The sequence below is a fragment of the Trichoplusia ni genome, chromosome 14, assembly GCF_003590095.1.
Source record: "Trichoplusia ni isolate ovarian cell line Hi5 chromosome 14, tn1, whole genome shotgun sequence".
Taxonomy (NCBI): domain Eukaryota; kingdom Metazoa; phylum Arthropoda; class Insecta; order Lepidoptera; family Noctuidae; genus Trichoplusia; species Trichoplusia ni.
Genome location: NC_039491.1, coordinates 11,517,514 through 11,533,088, shown reverse-complemented (window position 1 = coordinate 11,533,088; position 15,575 = coordinate 11,517,514).

Below are 15,575 nucleotides of genomic sequence, written 5' to 3'. Positions count from 1 at the left end.
AGTTAATGTGTTTATGTTAAGGAGTTTTGGTAGCCACCTATTATTTATCGATGTACTGAATACGACATCTACTAGCGGGGCTAGCGGGACTAGCGGGCCGTAATAACGTTTGGTTTAACTGAATATCCATCAATACTTGTTGCAAAGCGCTTTTATCAAATGTATTGATTTTGAAATAAATATGTAGAAGTTCAAAGGTAACTGGATTCCTTAGCTCGCTTACGAGTAGCAACGAGTCTTTAAGCAGAATTTTATTTTAACAAATTATTTTTTTTTGGACTATAAAATACCGACTATAATAAACCGGCTTGTATTGATTGTATGAAAGCACGTTTACCTGTGTACTTCATTTGTTCAAAATAAATAAAGAAGAGAGGTAAATCAAACACGTTTGCTGTTATCAATGCCCGCTCTTCCATTAAACTGTGGATTGGAATAGACGTGAAAAGGATTTCCAAATTTATCGAACGGCTATTCACCGGACAGACAGATTGACGCGACCTTTTGTTTCAATTCAACATAATTTTTAAAACGGATGGGTTTATGTTTTTGTTGGATCATTGTAGCGAAATTGGTAAGCAATAGGGCTGCCAGAGGGACGGTATATTTATTAAAAGGGTTGAGTTACATTTCTCAAGCTCATTATTTTCTTATCTATACTAATATATAAAGCTGAAGAGTTTGTTTGTTTGAACGCGCTAATCTCAGGAACTACTGGTCCAAATTGAAAAATTCTTTTTGTGTTGAATAGACCATTCATCGAGGAAGGCTTTAGGCTATAAACCATCACGCTTCGACTAATAGGAGCGAAGATACAATGAAAAATGTGAAAAAAACAAAGCAGGTATAAATCATAACTTATATCTTCTACCCACGGGGACGGAGTCGCGGGCAACAGCTAGTTACTTATACTGGGTAAATATTGATAGTAACTTTAATATCTATTCTATACGGGGTCAGTGCAAGACCGAGTCGTCCCACTATCAGTAACTTCCTTCTCTTTGACATCGCATCACACAAGACATCCTCTTTTCTTTGGCGTCTCTCTCCATCTCCACTCGTTCAGCCTTTTGTTTAAACCTAACAACAGTAAATGAATACCATTGACGTTTATTCACATCTCAAACTTCAGCAAAGACTTCGGCAGTTCTAGTACTTTCTGGAAGCGTCGCTACTTTCATAACGCGACTTGAAAAGCTGTAAGGAAATGTACTTTGTACTACCATTATAGAGATGATAGCAGAAGACAAATGTGAACCGGTCCATAAAATAGATAAAATTGACATTGCAATACAAGGAATAGTAATCAATATTGAATTAGTTTTACGCTAGCCGCATTGATTTTCGCCATTTTGTGCGTTATAGTCTCATTTAACTATATCTAGCATAGCAGAAATATCGTTCACCCCATCTCTACACAATGTCCTCATTAATAATCCAAACACTTTACTTATCTAGTTTTCAGCCATTTCACTTTCGCAATTTTTGATCAATTTTTATTTTTATTTTGTCCATATGGTTCTTCTGTGCCAGCCAGTTACCGCGTCGCGCCGGCGAGGGCGCTAATGACGTCAGCCAGTGTCACTTGAATGGGTACTTAGCTCGCGACTTGTCGAATGCATCGGCAGGCGTCGCGAACATCGCGAGCGTCGAGCAGGCTTACAACTACAAACACTGCTTACACTCGTTACAGTCGCTACACTAATCAATACTTAAAGTTGTTGCCATGCATAAGTGTTTGTTTACTTGTGTTAATATCTCAAAGGCTTAAAATATACGTTATTTTAAGAATGAATGAGTTACAAGATAAAACAGTAAGTTGAAAAAAAACACAATTAAAGCACATAATGGTAGAGCATGCATAAGCACCCTCCAAACTGTTAGTTCAGCGAATTCCAAAAAGGTTTAATGTTAATTACCGTAACATAAAGGGTAATGTCTAACCTCTCACTGACACAATACCAGTCATACAAGCTCCGGGGACAGATTCTTGATCTAATTCTGTAATTAGCATCGAACCCGCACTCCCGTCTCAAATGCTCCCATTCAACACTGACAGCATACTAATATCGTTGGTCTCGAACCACGCCGAAATAGAAACCTTATTATAGAGAATACCGAATATTTGGATAACATATTTTCGGGCCTTTCAGATTGAATTAGTCAAAAGTAAATAAATGTAGGCGCTGTTTGTGTAAAGGAGTAGTTTTATTTCTTCATTTTATGACGACGTTATGTTTTTATTAGGTCGTTGATGGCCCATGTCGGGAATAAGTCTCTTATAGTTGGAGCAATTCGAAAAGTTATTTATTATGTCCTTCTAATTAGTTGAAGGTCTCGGTCACGGTTCTCGTTCTCAGCTCGGCCCGGGGTGGGCCTATTCATTACGAAAGGGACCAACTTTGCCTATTTTTCTGAACGAGCTTGTGAATAAAGGTGTATTTAATAATGATAATGAGTACAGCAATCTAGGTGGTATGACTGATAAAGAGATGTAATATTTAAATTGTTTTTTGTAGTTAGAGAGAATTTGAGCTGACGCGCGCCGGGCGGTGGTGTCACACTGCCATGTTGACTGACAATTATCGTCATTACAATTATTTTTCTTCCTATTTTATATTATTGTTGTCTGTTTCCACCTTTTTCTTTTTATAATTTGTAATGAGTTGGTAATTTAATAACATGAAATTTCATAATTAACAAAGCAAAGAAGTCTTAAAAGGTATCAAATCCATTGTAACTTTGTCTGCCCCATAGTAATTCTGTTTAATATACCGAGTGATAAACTTTTTTATTCCCATCATAACATGTTAGTTGTAGGTGAGCCACACAGGAGCTCAATCAAGTTAGAGTTGAGTCAGCAGAAGCGACGATAAACACGACTTTGTAACATTAGTTGGTTCGCGGTCCAGACATGTTCTACACTGAGTCATCGTTACAGCACATACATTGTTACGATACTATGGCAGGATCACTACAACTATAGAAACTTAAGCTTTTACGTTTGTTAATAAAAAAGACGACTTATTCTGATAGCAAAGTGATCTATCTATTCTGATAAGTCTCAGGTACAACCTGATGATTTTTAACCACCCTTAGGCCTCTGACGTGGCTTTCGAAACGCTTGAGGAATTTTCAGGCATGCTGGTTTTTCACTGTATTATCCGGTTCCGTTACATCATAATTGCTTTACAATACGTACATGATTTCGAAAAGAAAATTGTGCGTGCCAGGATTTGAACCTCTAACTTGTCAGTTCAACAGTCATAGCACTCACTGTGTAAAAGTTTGTAAGTGACTAAAAAGGAGATTCCAACTTGCTTAAAATGTACCTTAGAATAACCTTCTCCAGTACTAGAAATTGATCGTTTCAATTGAACAGGAATATTAACGAAGTGGTTGTACCTAAGTCAACAGCCTAATTGATTGACCAACACAGTACCTGACCTGGTGGCCCAGTTACTCCTGTAGACAAACCTCTAAATAACCATTTCGAATCAACGACTTAACACGCGCCACGAATTTGATAGGGTCGTGAATAATTATAATACTCAAACGGATTTCATAAAATGTTTTCTTTTTTATGAAAAAATAGTAGTAACATTTGCAAGTAGCAACATTTTTTTACAATAATTACACAATTTGTATGTATGTGCTTTTAGTTTCAAACCACATATTATATCACATTAACGAATTAATCGAATTTATGAATGCTATTCGCGAACAAAGCATAACATATTCCATAATTTTTAATTTTATTTGCAAGTCGTAAACTACGTATTTATTTTAGTGTTTTATGTATACATAAATCTAGTAACCCCAATATATTATGCAAAAAACCCTTTTTACGATAGTTTTAATAAACAGTAATCAAATCAAATTTAGTGTAATGTATTTTTCTGAATCCCAGAAACGGACAAACCTACACCATCGTAAACAACGCTAGATATGACATATACGTATCACACACAAGTGCAGACTAGTTTCCGTATCATCTGGTCGAGTGCAACTATAATTAATTCCTAAAGGCTACACGTGACGTGTCGCTGAGTAAACTCCACCATTGTGATGCACTCGCTGTGAATGAAGTACGTGACGTGCGGCCTGCTCGCGCAGTTACCGGATTATACCGGCCGCGGTCCGGAGCCAAAATAAATTAATTTCGAAAAGCTACTGCGAAATGGATATGAGGGTTGACTGGAGAAATGTTTGTAGAACGTATATGCCGGATACAATTTTAATTGTTTTCCTACGAATCTAAGCTAAACTGACTTATTCCCAGAAGTTTAAATGAAATGAAATTGTTTATTCTGCTCAAAACAATTTCAAATCACAATTTTGAATTTTATCCCTTCTTGTTCAACTTCATTTAAATTAACACATTAACGATAACAGGAGCGCATTAGGTAGTGCTGTCATCGTCATTAACATCAAGATTGCATGGTATTTGATTGATATAATATTAGTTGGATAAGAGGATGTTTCTCGGCAATATTGTAATGAGCAGGGTTCATCGCGGCGTGTGGCAGCGGCGGAGGTCACGACAGCGAGCAGTCGCAGCCGTGCAACCGTGGACTATAGCCATCTGACTGACTTTATGGAAATTAACTGTCTATGAGAATCATAAATATACATTATTTTAAGTGAGTCATTTTTACGATTCACAACAAGTTTTACCTATTGAATTTAATCTCTTTTTGTCATAGTCCTTTAATGATGCACACTATTTATTTATAGTTGAATAAGCAATCAATAAAAAATAGTCGTTGACGTTAATTAATCCATAACTTCAACAAACATGAAGTATCTAATTACCGCGTTCCTCAGCGCGGCCCTCGACGTATCCCGTCGCGCGTCAAACGTGTAGTTATGATAACAAATTAGCATAAGAGTGCACATTCGCGGCGCCACTTATCAGGCGTTCACGGCTGCTAAGCAGGATACGCGATGCGTAATCATTAGCGGGGCTTAGACGCAATAATTATTACATTAAATGAACGCTACCTATTCGCTATCGACTAGATAAGTAATTATCTATTTGTAATTTTGAGTATATGTGATTGAAAGAAATGAAGAGATTGAATAATTATAAATAATAAATTAAATATAAGGATCAATTTACACTGGCACAAGTATCATTGCGTCTTTACATGCGCGTTCTGTACAATGCGCATATGACAAAAGGCCTGTTTGTATTCTGTTTAATAGATCACTTAAAGCAACAGGATTTAGGTTGATTTTTGCTGTTAGTTAGGCCTGTTGGCAATTACCGTGACTGCTATTCCAGAATGGAAAAAATCTGTAATCCCTACTAATATTATAAATGCAAAAGTAACTCATAAAGAAGATCAATTTCTGGAGCTTTGAAATTCTCAAATAGTTGGACGAAACAGCAATTTTACTTTGATTTTGTAAATATGGAAAAATAAATAATCAATTCTCTTACCAGTCCATATAGCTCCATTGAGACGTTGTTAGTTTTGCAACGTATTGTACGTGAAGTTCATGAAAGTAAAATAAAAGATAACAAGAACAGTAAAGACACAAACATACGACATGACAAATGTAATGCACACACCGCGGGCAGCGGCGAGGAGGCGGCACACAGCACCGCAGACCTTTACAAATAGGTACGGGACGCATGATATTATTGTTGTTCACGCCAATTATCCTGGCGTAGACTCATTCTCTGTAGTTTCATTTTCATACCTACCATATATTTTTCTGTTATGAAAAAAATGACTCTCGCAGTATGAATTCACCCGGGTGGTTTCAAGAACATTCAAATCTCATGCACAAAGACAAAGACACCTAGACAAGCATTCGTAGATCATACAAATTCTTGTCATGCTCGAGGATCAAACCGGCGACACGTTTGGCATGGTGACTTAACCACTCGGCTATCCGTACTGTCCATTCAGAATATTAAATGTGTTCAAATTTAGTTCTATTTTTGGAAAATAGAACTAAATTTACAATCATATTATGTCCCATAGTGCACCACAGTGAGATGGATCGAGAAAGACACTGAGACTTCTGGATCACATTGACCCCATCACTATACAAGTCACAATTCAAAACAAGAACCCTAAGCAACCTATTTTAAAAGGCACGAATTGAGACAGATCCAAAAAATTATTGAAAGCGACCATAAAATGTCAATTGCATATTGTATCTACTACTAAATTACACGAGTGAGCTCAGTCAATGTTCATAGTATTCACTTAACACAAATTTGTTGGCAGCAGTCGTGCTAAATCTATTTACGATGCAATAATACAAGGTATAAGGCAATCTCACAGTATATCAGCCGGTAGTCTCGTATAAGGTTACGAATCAATCTCTCGCGCGTTGCATCAGCGAGGCAATTAATCACGCCGCGGAGCGCAATGCGGCAGGTGGGAGTTAGGAGAGGCCTTCAACTTAGATTGTGTCCGACAACTTGGATGACACGAGACCGCGCTACCGCCGCCACGTATGCTAGTTAGCAGGGAGACTCGCTAGAGTCATTGAATCCAGAAGGGATCATCCGAAATATGATATCGTTATAAGTAGCAAAGTTAGAAGTAGGAATGCCTCAAGGATACATTTTAGGTCCCTTTCTGTTACTTGTATTCTCTTGTTAGGCAAAAAAATATGTTATTAAAATATGCCTCCAACATTTCACTGAAACTAAATATAACATTATAAACTAGACGTACATACATTCTAAAGATAGTATCGATCTATAGATGATCATAGTATGATGTTACTGTAACTAAAACGTTGCACAAAATAACAAGTTTAACATGAGTATTTTATCATAATTTTAATAGTGACAAATTGTGAAATAACATTTCAGAAACATTTTGAATCCAAAATACAGTTGAATCCGTCGGGACCGCGCGGGCTTTTAAAACAGATTGCATGATTTGACACTATGTAAACGTAATAAATTTAAACCAATGCAGTGTTTAATGTGATTTGATGGATTTCGAACAATTGAAGTAATGTTGACATTGTATCCAGTTGATGTTATTAATGATTTCGTTTTATTTGAATCACGTGTTATTACAAATTGGTAATGTGATCAGTGTGTCATCATTATCGCGTTCACTTTATAACAGACCGACATGCGTCTTGATTTAATGGCGGTGTTTTATGTCGGGGTCGTTGTTTCTTACTTATTCAAGTGAATGAACATTTCAATGCCATGAAATATTTAAGTAAGCATATGGCAATTTCATTGAAATATTTCAATAAATATTCATGGAAGTGGTCAAAACGTTTAAATAATTTTGCTTTCATATATTTGGTTTAACATCTGAAGATGCCTATTAAATATTATATTTGATTTGCAGCTTTCCTGATATTTCTTAGTGATTGAATTACTAAGAAATATCGATTCGTCATTAATAATATTAGTTCACAAAATCTTTTATAAGAGTACGTTTAAAAAAAAAAAAGATTTGTAACGAATTTTGAATTGTATCATTCTTCATATCATCAATTGAAGAACTCACGAAACGAAGTGATTCAAACAATTGCAGTTCCTAAACCAAGACCATAAATCACTTTTCCAAGACAGATTCAATTCTCGAATCAATAAAGCAGAATTGCAATCCGATATGGCTACGTGAATAACATTAAATATTGAAAGGTAGTCGCACGGGCGCGCCGTAAAGCTGTCCGGCGTGGAATAAACCCATAACTGAATGCATCGACTGGGAGCCGCGCACTGCAACACCGGTCTAGGGTTAACTTATACGTCACTTTAGTTATACAGGGGGGTGCCAGTATTGTAACAGCTTCCGAATTACTTGAAACTATTCATTGATAGTTTTAATTGTAATCTTTTCAATTATAAAAAGAAATATAACATTTCATATGAATTGGAAGGGAAGTGCCTCAAAATTGATTTACAAAAATCCTACCGGACCGACAAACAAACAAATAAAAAAACATACAAACAAGAAAGTGAGTGTAAAAAAAAATACGTGAAAATGAATTTCTTTTTGCGAATGATTCTGCGAATGCGCCGCTTTAGCGCCCCACTCGTGCACATCTGCAGTCTGCTATAATGTGTTAATACAAGTTAACTCTGCCTCGGGGATTGCTCTAACCAGTTGCTTTCAATCATGGAAGTGTGTAAGTCGACTGAACTCATTTTATCAAATGTTATGAATTACCTCATCGGACGTTATTAAGTCTCAGTATTATAATGAAAAAAAAAAATCTAAATTTGGTTTAGTCAGTGTACTTATTACTATTAAATGATGTAACGGTTTTCTCACGCGTATTTATCGGGGTGGCCCGACTAGTTTCGGACCCAACCGGAGTCCTTAATTATGAACAGACGCGACGTGATCGCGAGTAAACCCGTAATAGTTACTAGTCAGTGTACATTCCACATTTAGATTTACTTTTTTAAAATAACTCTCAATTCTTGTTCATAATTCAGTTAATAGTTATTCCTGGCGGAGTGAACTTTGCTGAGGTACCCGCATTTCACAATTCCGTTTAAAATTTTAAAAGCATAAACATTTCCATTTACAGTAGCATTGTGTGGGCGGGGTCACGTTTGCGCGCATGACGTCACGAGCTGATCCGAGCGCGCCGAGCGGTCCGTGCGAGCCGTGCGACGCGAGCGGTCCGCGCGACCCGACCACTAACTTGTGAATATTTTCAATTCAACTCGTGCGGAGTTCGCGCCGCAAACACCACCTAACAATTACAGCTGGAAAAGTTTAAACTTTTTCAGCGTCCGAATTACATTTCTAATTTTATTTTTGTTTTAATACCTACAATTGTAAACTGAAAAGGTTTGTATCGCATTCTTTATTATATTAAAAAAAAGAAAAAAATAGTATCTTTTGAGTCGAGTTAGTAGTAAACTTTAGAAATGTTACTTATAGTAAATTTTAAAACCAAAATGTTGTCATACGGAAACTACTTAAGTAACTACTTCATCACCTAAGTAATCGTCTCTAAGAGTTAGCAAATAGTGTTGCATTCACTAGTTTAACATACAAACATGTAGACTTGGCTAGTGTCCCGCGCACTTCACAATTACAGCCGGTAATTACCTTCATTTTACACACGTTAACTTTCAATAAACGTGCGTAAACGAATAATTAACATTATAAAGGAAATGCACTTTATTATTCAATATTTGCGGAGCTGCGATTGACGTGGAGCAAACTGAGACAAGGTAAGCTGATTTTTTGTTATACTCATTTTATTAATGTGTAAATGGATAATTTCGTTTTATAATGAATCAATACATCCTTATTTAAAAAATCTCGATTATTAAATTAAATTGTGATAATTTGGTATGAATTTTTATTTAATTTTTAAACAAAGAGTTAAATACTTCACTTGGACGGTGGTAGGTGTGCTACGTTGAGCCAACATAAAGCCTGGCTCTTTAAAGATTAATGGAAAAAGGTTGTTATGCGCCGATTGCTTTAAATTAATAAGGCTTGTTTCATTTTATAGATTTAATTAATAAATGTGCTGTTACCGCCTCAGTTAACTAAGAGGGGTGATTGTAACACCACCTTAGGCTGAGAGAATTAATATTTTGGAGTGTTTATTATTTAAAGTGGAAGTTCACTTTATGGAGGGAGTTTGACTTTATGGTATTACTAGGGAGATAGCAATTATTTTAATGTAGGTATAAGATACACTATTTAAAAACAAACAAAAAAGACGACCTGAATTTTTCAATTGTTTTGGTCTAAAAGACCTATTTTGTTTCATAATGGTAGAACAAAAGTATTATTTGTCAAGACGTCCTGTTTATTAAAATGCTTCTTGAAACCTTGGATGTTCTACACCACAATCGAAAGGATATAGATCTCAAATCTCTCTCTCTACTCTTTATTTTCGGTATAAGTGTCTGCACCAGCGCGTGCTGTGTGTCACAGCTTCTCCCGCCGACACTCGATATATTCACAATCTGTATCATATTTCAAGCTTTATGACAGGTCGTGCTCGCTACTACCGGCGGCTGTCTGATGGCTGTCTGTCTGTATGTGCATGCATTTAAAGTACTCTCCATCAATTTTTTAAAGGATACAAATAAATTTAGAAAGAGTATATAAATTCTATGAACGAACCCAGCTCAGGACAAGCATTTGCGTGATCCACAAATTATTATCTAGGATCTGGTTGTATCTGGGCATGTCATTTAAGTCTTTGTAAAATTGTTACAATATCTATGTTAGTCTGTAAGGTATTTGTAAGGTCTATGGGCCTTAGTAGCCTGATAATCAAATGATTAATTATTACTAAATTGAATTTCTTAATACAAGCGTCTTTTTTTAATAAAAAACATTGAACACTTTTACGTGAAGCCGAGAGAACCCGCGTGCCGCAGCCAGTCCCCGCCGCTAAGTACGGCTACTAGTCTAATTTATCAAATGATTTAAGCAATATCCGCGGGCGCAGATGGCGCGCCGTGCATTATTTATGAAAACGAAACAAAACCAATAAAACTTATTGCAATGAATTTCAATTCGTATATTTTTCTCCGTTTTGTTTTCTTAAAGTTTTTCTTTGTTCACGATTAATGAATGTGCTCTGTTTGTACTGATTTCATGAAATGTTCCTGTTTTGTGGCTAGAGATATGTCGGTCTCTCGAGATCAATCGCTGTAGAGTTTGTTTTAACACCCTGCCATATATGACCTTAAATAGTCAAATTCGTACTTTGCCTACGTTGGAATCTATCCTGTACCGTACTGTGCATACAAGTCCATGCGTTGAACTGCAAGGGCAGCAAATAAAAAAATAATATCTGGAAAAATATGTGTTTTTATTTAGTTGATTTGTACGAGCACGATTTTTCGATACTCATGTGGACGTGCTTTTGGACATAATCCACTCGTAAAATCATAAACAATCACTTTAAGGACTGAAGTATTATCTTTTTAAGTCTAAAGTCAAGTTTTAATAATTTAATAGTTAATAGCAAGACAAATTCTGGAGTAGATTATACTTAGTTGATGTACCTGAGCATCGGATTATTTCTAAATACTTAAGCGTTCGTTCGTCCGTATCAAAAGCTAAGTGGAAGCTTTTATAGATACAGAGTATCAGTAAAACTTAAATGGGTAAAACATAAAAATCGTCTGGCAGCAATATTAAAATGTTTTAACTGGAATAGTAATACGATTCAATTTATATGTTCAAGTATCGATATTTTACTCTATAGGTAATTTACACAGTTAATTTTATAAAATAAAATTTAATTCCTAGTATTCATAACGACAAACAATATTATTAAACTCGCGCACAACAAATTTGATTAGAGCTATTTGAATTAATCCAATTTGCTCTTAATTTTTAGTTAAAAAAAGGTTTTCTGATCGATTGCAGTTGTTTAGAAAAAAGCTTACAAAAATAATTTTCCTAGTAAAAGCTGTGGTGTTTTTATTGCGCAACAGCCGAGTTGAATGTACGCAGAACACTAAAGTTTGAAGAATTCTTGTCTCGATTCGTTTTTGATCTGTTCGATGACGTTAAACTGCTGTCTGCGACAAATAAACTTGTATTCAAAATGCTTTTAAAATTTACAAGTGTTTATCTAGGTATGTAGTAAGTGGCCTAGATTTTCAATGTTTCAAGAACTTGGCTCTCATAAAAATCTATTTTTGTCGTGGATTATACATTATTTAACACGTTTAGTATTGTTTTTATAACGCTCTCGTAAGCTCGGAAACAAACAAGGCCTGTCAGCATTCCATTTTAACGTTATAGTTTGGAGTGCTACGCCGTAGCAAAGCTACAAATCGTAACAGATGTCTGCTACGCTAGCTACGCGTTGATTAATTTACTTTGTTATGCGTCGGACATCTCATTTAATTTAAACAGCTTTTAATAATGTTCAGTCCTGTGTGACTGAGCATTTTTGAACTATACTTTTTTATGGTGGAGTTGATGGCGGAGGAGTTATTTTAAGCCTAGTGTGGCATGAAATTTGGTCATAGTTATTATATAGTCATTTAACTTCAAGCGAAACTATTGAGGGTTGGCGTCTATTTACCTGCAACACAATGCATTTGTATTAATATCATTAAAAACGAAAGCCCGTAGTCCTGAACATTATGACAGTCGCGTAGCACAGGTAGCCCTCGTAACTCATCGTAGCACGTCGTACAATAGTCCTGGATCTGCATGTCTGATTGCAACACGGCACGAATTTAAAACGCTTTCATTGAATAATGCATGTATTAGTAAGGTACGATCATCAGGAGATTACAAAAAAACATCTACTTAATTAAGTAAGTTCTACTTTAAAATCTCTGACAGAGAGCTGTAAACCGTTTCTCATCACATTGTAGATATCCAACAGTTAAAAAAGTTTTCTCTTTCAAATAAATTGAAAATCACAAACTAACCTTTTTACGTCAGAATTGGCTTTTTTGTAAATATGTTCTATGCTGAAAACGAACTAAAAGCTCTGTGTTTGTTTCGAAACTTTTTTACATTGTATTTATTTGTAAAGTGTTATGTGTGAGTTATTTAAGCGCCGGCCATTATATCGGTCACAGGCGATGGGCGCGCGGCCAACTTGTCCTCTAACTCAACAGTTAAACCTAACACGGTATCGTTGTTCGTGACTACAAGCACCCACAATTCTATACCGACATATTTGGTTTAACGCAAGATAACTATTGAACAAATTGTTGTTGTTCAACATTGTATTTATAGAATATCATTATGTAGAGAACCTTTTTCAGTATATTTACCAAAATAAGTCAGTGTTTTTAGGGTATGAAAGTTTTGTATAACGATATTACACGTACATTTACCTTGACGCAAATTCGATAGCAGAAGCGTATAATTCAATTTCACGTAAAATTGGGCTCCAACTTGAACTTTTCTAAGCCTTGTGGGAGACCTTACGCAAAGTCAGATTTGCATTGTAATGTGCAGCCTAAAGATTTATTCGTATTTTTAACGATTTAATAAAGTGTGAAGTTTTGTTTTACGCATTCATTGTCTCTGACTGGATGTATTTTGAATGCATAGCAGATAATATTAATTCTATATAAATAAGTCACACAATGAAATAAAAGAGTCGAACTCGACTTTCGATTCCGCCGCGTCGGCTCATTCATTAAGGTTCAACAGACTACTCTATTTTCTCAACTCATCATTACCTGGTATAATTATAGTGTAACATTTATAAAGTTGTCGGCGCTCAGATTGCGATCGCTAGTAATCCCATAGAGCCGCTTCATTATCGTGTGAAGGCTGAACTGTAAGCCAGCTCGTACTCGAGCTCAAGAACTTCCAGAAAAAATCCCGAACAAGTGATTCTTTGAGAAATAATTGAAAGGAGAAGTTTCCGCTCGTTTTTTATGCTGTGATGTCCGGAATACAAATTACCGGGTCCAAGTTTGAAATACAATCTATATTATTACCTATAAGAAATCTAGACTTTTTATAGGTTAAGTTCTAAATTTTAGTCCGTATACATGGACTTTAGTATTTTTTTTTCTTATTTTTACTTTTAAAATTGATTACTTTTGAATAACCTGGTTTTAAAACTGAAGCCACTCTCATCAGCTCTGTAGCTTTTAGTATAGAATAGAATATTCTTTTTTGTACACCATGGAGTTGCGGCAGTGATTCATAATATTCATTGGTATAGCACGTATCGAATTCTTTACAGTCACGTTTCATGTCGCTGTGGTTAGCGACGAGCGGCCACTCGGTCACACTATCTCTCGATTGCAATCCTACTCTTGTCTCGTCAAAGCCGACATTACATTAGAATCATGACGCAAATCGCATTAATTTCCTGTAATCAGTCCAATTGAATCAATTATTACGGCGTCCGCAGATTACGCTAAGCAGTCGTCACTACTTAATGATTGTTAATTAATCTGTAAGCTAATATGTCGGGCTGTGTACATAGTGTTCACGGCGTGCGCGGTATACGCGACGTACTGCGGGCGGAGGCTGATATTGTTCTGAAAGGAGTGCTAGTCTTGTTATTATATGCAGAGCGTTACTGAAACTCAACCGTGCTGTAGTCTCTTACACGATTTGCACGTAATAACATAAATGTTTTTTTGCAACACGTCTAAGCCCTAGATAAGTCAAACCAAGTCTAAAGTAAAAAGTACAATAACAAGCACTATAGCGCCAGTCGTACTATTTGAGATACTTTGAAACCAGATCAGGTGGGTGCACACTATCAAATATCAAATGACGTCAAAATCCTCGCTGTCAAACGGGTGTCTAATAAAGCCATGTACACAACAGCAGTCTATACCTATCTCGACACTAAATAGGTAGATGCAGAAGGACATCTCTACTAGCCGATTGATTTTTTTAAAAGTATGCTTAGATATAATATTTTAATTTATAAATGCTTGTGGACGATACGTTATAAGAGGCGTAGGAATTGCCCTTATTTTTCCCCTTCCCAAATTTACTATTATTTTTAATTCAAGTTATAGGAACTCTTACTGATGGCTAAAAAATTTGTCGTGATTCAATGTCAAGAGAAATTACTTGTTGATTTTCATTCATTTCATTCATCATAAAAGTGTTACCACCAATTTAACGGCATCCTATAGAGTGCTTGAATTATGTACCTTTTAAAATGGCTAATAGTTAAACTAGCATTTCGTGTTTTCAGCAACAGCATCACATACCACAGACTGCATGGATTTACTGCGGATGCCTGCAGCACGGCGGTATGCGGCTCACGATCGCGCGATATGCGATCACGTCCGCTGGCGCCGGGCGCGGCGCTCGCGGCCCGCCGGACGCCGCCATGATTGGACGTCTGATTAATACCTACGATACCCGCACAATGGGACTTGTTGTTTCATAGCAGTTTTTATTAACCAATCATTTGACCCTCCTTTGTCGTATTATCACATTTAAACTGATACTTCTGAATGTTGCTTGATTGCACTGTTTGTTTATATTTCGTGTAGAAGAGTGCACGGTACCATTTTGATACAAGCATTTATTTATATACAACGATTTTGTATAAGTGACGCTTAGTCGAAATCAATTTCAGTCAATTTAAATGATATGAGTCAAATGCTGCAGCCATAATAGAAATAAAAAAGAATGAATCCAGTTGGTTTTCTTTTCTGCACTGCTACAAAATAATAATATCATTTCTAGAAATAAATCATAAAAGGAGTTGATTTGAAGACAATAACAGTAACTGGATGAAACTCACCGGACCGTGAGAAGGGGAGAAATAAACAGTGCGGGGATCAGGTGCGGACGCGCTCGAGCACACGCGCATCACTACTACATGTTGTGAGATTTGTTCGAGAAATATTATCACAAACACGCTTCACCGCGTAATAGTTCATAACATTTAAACATTGATATTAAATACCAGTAAATTCTTATTTAAGTCTATTTATTGAGAGAGAAATGGAATAGCGCACAAACAAACTCAAGTTGTTTATAAAATTCTATATTTGTTCTTCTTGTTCATTGTAAACAACTAAGGTCTTGCCTTTTAAAAAAAAAAACTAAGAAACACGAGCTTTAATTTTTCAATATCAAGATGTCTAAACGTTTACAGAATTTAAGGAAACAATAATATCA